Source organism: Sinocyclocheilus anshuiensis, unplaced genomic scaffold (genome assembly GCF_001515605.1).
Source record: "Sinocyclocheilus anshuiensis isolate Anshui unplaced genomic scaffold, SAMN03320099.WGS_v1.1 scaffold1311, whole genome shotgun sequence".
Classification (NCBI taxonomy): domain Eukaryota; kingdom Metazoa; phylum Chordata; class Actinopteri; order Cypriniformes; family Cyprinidae; genus Sinocyclocheilus; species Sinocyclocheilus anshuiensis.
The window spans coordinates 63,863-69,295 of NW_015540904.1; positions in this window are offsets into that span (position 1 = coordinate 63,863).

Genomic DNA, 5,433 nt, shown 5'->3' on the forward strand with positions numbered 1-5,433 from the left:
AAAACTCTTTCCACACAAATAACATGAATGTGGGTTCTCCTTTGTATGAACTCTCAGGTGTTTCTTCAGGTATGAAGCCCACACAAATGTTTTGCCGCACTGATCACATATGTACAGTTTCTCTCTAGTGTGGATGTTCATGTGTATCTTAAGGTGTGATGATTCTTTTCAGAGTTGCTGACCGACTGAATCTCTTGTTACAGTGTGAACACTTGTATGGTTTCTCTCCAGTATGAACTCTCATGTGAACATCAAGATTATATTTGCTTGTCAAACTCTTTCCACACTGAGTGCATGTGAAAGATTTCTTGTCTCTTTTTTTCTTTAAATCTTTCTTTGGGTGTTTGGTTTGAGAGCAGCTCAAGGGTTTTTCTCCAGTTTTGACATGATTTTTCTCCTCAACTTCACTCAGTTCATCATTCTCCTCATTTTCTTCAATTGACTCTGAAATAAAATTTTAAATGGTTCTTTTTTTAGTAACTAAAAAAAAATAAAAACAAAACTGTGAAAGGACATACAAATGTACCCTGATATAACAGCGGAAACAGGGCTGGACGATATGACCTAAAATCAAAACCTCAATTAACTGAACACAACTCGATTATAATTATTCAATGATTATTTTATTTTTAACATTTGTTTATATTCTGAAATGTAAAAATAAATTTCATTTAATTAAATGAATATAAAACATCAATTTGTAAACACATTTTTAGTGTTTTATATACATAAGATACAATAAAAAAAACAAACAAACAAACAAAGTAAAACAAACTGTCAAATACAATAAAACAAAGATACAAATGAAGAAGAAAAAAACAGTGCTTTCATTTTTTCATGGAGGTCAACTAACATTACTGTTCAGGTAAGTAATTCAGCCTACAAAAGAAATCTAATAACTAAATGTAAAATAACACTGCATAGCTTGCACTGTATAATTTGATAGATTAATGCTTATTAAAGCTAACGTTTTTTTAGATTAAGAGCTGTGAGTGATTTTGTTGTTTGATTAACATTGCTGGCCCAATCTTCAGAAGGTGACTGCATATATTGACATCAGATTTTCTTCCAGGTGTTCATGTTCACTTAAGACATAAACTGTGTTTAAGTGAGTACTGTCGGGCACTTTTGACATGTTTGTGTGTATTTGATCATTTTGACGCACACCCGAAGCCCAAAGTGTACTTTGCTTGTCCGTTTTGGACCCCACAGACAACTCAGCCTGGGGAACAGCGTCTTTCGTGTGGATTATTGTGCTTTCAACGTTTTATCATGTTAACATGTCCCGCAATTTAGCAACAGTAAAGACTTCATTTTACAACAATCACCGATTGTGCTGATTCTGACGTTAATTTTAAAAACGAATGTGAAGGGAAAGAAGCTGCACTAAACGCAGCTAGTTTTTAATAATTGTAAGTGTAAGCAGATGTTTGATTGTTTAGCTCTCCTCTATCATCACAATTAAACAGCGCTTTCATGTTGAGAGCTCTGTAGCTCCTCTGCGAATAACAAAAATGCGTCATAGGCAAAAGTCCTAATATTATTGCATATAAAAACAGCGACTCTTGCGAGATAGAAGTGTTCCTTATTATTTGCTGCTTCAGCAAGATTATTCAACAGCTCTAAACATTTTTTTCCCTATTACAATATATCCAGATCTAAAACTGCCTCAAGCTTTATAACCATCAGCCTCATTAATGAAGAATGAAGAATACACAAACACCAACCTGTTTGTTCTTCAGTATCTTCAGTGTGTTTGATTCTGCAGGGTTCTGGATCTCTCATCTTCTCTCTGTCCTCTTTAATAAACTCAGTCTTTGCAGATTTCAGCTCTTCCTGATGAGTTGATGCTCGTCTTCACTTGTGAACTGATGGAGATATTCCAGCATTTATTGATGAATTACTGTAGGAGGAGTTTCACTGATGACGTGTTGCAGTGGGCAGAGCTTCACTACTAGTGAACATGTGGGAGGAGGAGCTTATCTGCCAAAATCAAAAATACATCACTGAGTTACTGAGTTTGTTTTTATAGTAATAGACAACAGAAAATAAATGATGTAATGCAAATTTAAGTATAAAGAAAACAGTTGAAAGCATAAACTCAGATATAAATGTACAGGCGAACTGCACAGTTTGCAGAGAAGCATTTAATTTCCTTAGCTTTTCAGAGCTTGGTAGATGAGTAACTATTGTATTTGTATTATTAGACAGATAAATACATATATTACAATTAATGTTATATTAATTGATTCATCGTTTATAAATATTAATAATATACAGGCATAATAAAGTATCCTATCCGTCATACATAATGTATTGCATTAAAAGTTTATTTAAATAAAAATGGAACAAATAATTACACAATTATTTGAATCATAATTTAAGCAGTAAATAAGCTAAAAATGTATCCCATCCTGCAGAATTGTCAAAAACGTGATATGTCAGAATGACTGATTTAGGCGCGTCAACTGAAGAGTTGTTTAGAAGTAAATAAAATAATCAAATCTAAATCAAATCTAAAATAATAATAATGCAAGTTCTCATACTTGATCTCATGTTTTCTCATGGTTTATTGTTGAGCTGTTGAATTGTTCTGTTAAAATAATCAGTTCCAAGCCTTTGACAACTTTTTAGCTTTAAGTGTCCATTCACAGAAGATCTGAAGACATCAGCATAATAAATGAGGAGAAAACAGGAACTATTGACATGAAATAAAGAGTCTTTTCAGCAGCTCTGTTAATATTGATGAGCCCCAGACGATCAACACTCATTCAACAAGACATTCAGGATCATCAGCAGATCTATGTATAAAACATAAACACAAAAACAAACACTAAAGTAAATAACTGCCGTAAAGCACCACAATATGAATGTCTAATCTAAATAGTTTGATTTTCTAATAACTATTCATTGCAATGTAATAATTAGATCATTAACATGTTAAAGTTTTGTACAGAAACAAACAATGACCAGAAAACAGCTTCAGATAAGAGCACCACAAAGCAATATTTAATGATTTCAGTGTCGCATTTGATTCATATTTCGCTATATTAACATTTATGTAAGGATGTCTCACGTGGCTCATTATAGGCTCAATGTAACGTTAGCAGTCTCTGTTTCAGTATATTTTAACAAACTAACGGATTTAATCTGCCAAAGATGTCAAAAGTGTAGAAATAAAATGGCAGCAGCAACACTTGAGATCCATTCCCCTCACAGATCTCAAACTTTTTTTAACTTGACATTCAGCAACAGTTCTCGATACAAACATAGAAACAATCGCACGAACGCATAAAAGCTCACAAAATCGTCTGATTTAATTCATCATATTTTCCTCGCATACTCACTGCTGCACTGAATGTTTATTTCAGGAGGAAGACGCCAGAAAAGACCCACAAGTAGCGCTGAACCCGATGAAAACAACACAGAAATGAGCCTGTAAAATGTCGCTTAAACAGACTGTATAAAGTGTGTTTGATAGTTGTGTAAATATGAGAAATACCGTGAACTGCTCGCCTCTCCTCGGGAGACTCTGCTCAGCACACACAGTGAAACTAATCGTCTTCCTCTGAGGTTTAATGGTGTTTGGCAAACAAATGTACAGTATGTTTTAGCGCCACCCGCTGGACTGGAGTGTGAAGCGGAGAGAGGAGGGAAATAATACAGGGAAATAGAGTGGGGGGAACTACAACAAACAACTGCAGTACATTGAAGTACAACTGCAGTACAAAGTAGTATAACTGCAGGACAATGAAGTACAACTGGAGATTTGCAGTATAATGAAGTACAGATACAATATAACTGCAGTTCAGTAATACGAAATGCATGTGAAGATTTCAGATGCAAAAACTTCTAAGTCTGTCTAATTAAATTAATTTTATTTTTATGAGCATTTAAAAAAAAAAAAGCTTATGATAAGGTTCAGTAATTTCACTTTAATGGCAATGAGGTTCTTTTCATTGCCATTAAAATCGCTTGTTAAGTGGTGACGCAAGCAGCACTGTTTCCGGGTCCAAGCCTCAACTCGCTTCACTTGAGAATACTACCTCAGCAGCCGTTTATGAGCACTGTTTATTAGGGCTGTGTGATATGGAAGGAAAAAAAACCCTATCGCGATTTCGTTGATCAATTTCGCGATTTCGATTTTAATCACGATTTTGACACACACAGACATGCTTTACAGTCATTAATGCATTCAGTGTGAATTTGAAACATACTTCCAAAAGAAAACCAATTAGAGCTTTATCAAAAAGCTGTAACATGTCTCTAGAACAGACATAAGGCAAAATAATCACTAAGTAAAGGTGTAACAGAATGCCTCTAGAATAGACATATATGGCAGAAAGAAAAAAAAATCCTGTGTCCAGTCATAGAGCTCTTTGTGGCGTTGCCTCAGACAGTGTTGCCAGCTTAGCAATTTTGTTGCTAGATTTAGCAACTTTTCAGACTACCCTAGCAACGTTTTCTTTCAAAAGCACCTAGCAACAAATGTAGCTATTTTTATTTATTTATTTGGCAACATTTAACAACTTTTGATAAGTGACTCAAACGATAAAAAAGGCACACATTTTCCATCTAAATTAGGCTACACAAAAAGAGGAAACCAAAGGTGCCTAGCAGTAGGCTACACAATTCACATGAATTAAGTTGGCTGCTATTAGCAATTGTTTAATTTAATAATAATAATTGAATAATTGTTCATTTATGATACACCTTGTTAGTAGCTTGTACTTGAGTTTGTTGATCAGTTAGTGCACGGTAAGAAAAATATCTAGAAAAATGTAGTAATTTTCCAGGACATTTTCCATTATCCATTGTAACCCGAAAACACAAAATACAATGCGTAATTTAAAATGTAGGAAAAAAAACGTGTGAATAATAATTACGGAAAATTCCTTCATATTAATAGATTTTGCCCTATTTTTACAGACTTTTCTTAGAGTGTAGCATACGAACTACTAATACACTGCTTAAACCTATAATCGTTCAGAATGAGTAGTTTTACTAGTTTACTAGCTAATAAAAATAAACTTAAATTGCAATTGTTAAAAAAAATGTGAAAGTGTTAAATAATTCAATGTTGTATTTAAAATTAGTTATTTATATTTTAATATTATATTATGCATTTATATTATTTTATAAACGCATATAAATTAACATATTTACAATTTATTTTTTTTGCTGAGATTTGATGCAGTGACACAATTTTGCATCGTGATTGCGCAATGACATCGCAACTAATTAGAATAAAAAGTGCTAGAGTTAGAGAGTCAAATAAAGATGGAACAGATGTGTTTTTAGCCGATTATTGAAGATGGATAAGGACTCAGCTGCTTGGATTGAGTTGGGCAGTTCATTCAACCAGGAGGGAACATTTAATGAAAAAGTCACATAACTCTGAAGTAATGAATTTAGGTAAAGGGGTGCAGAGCC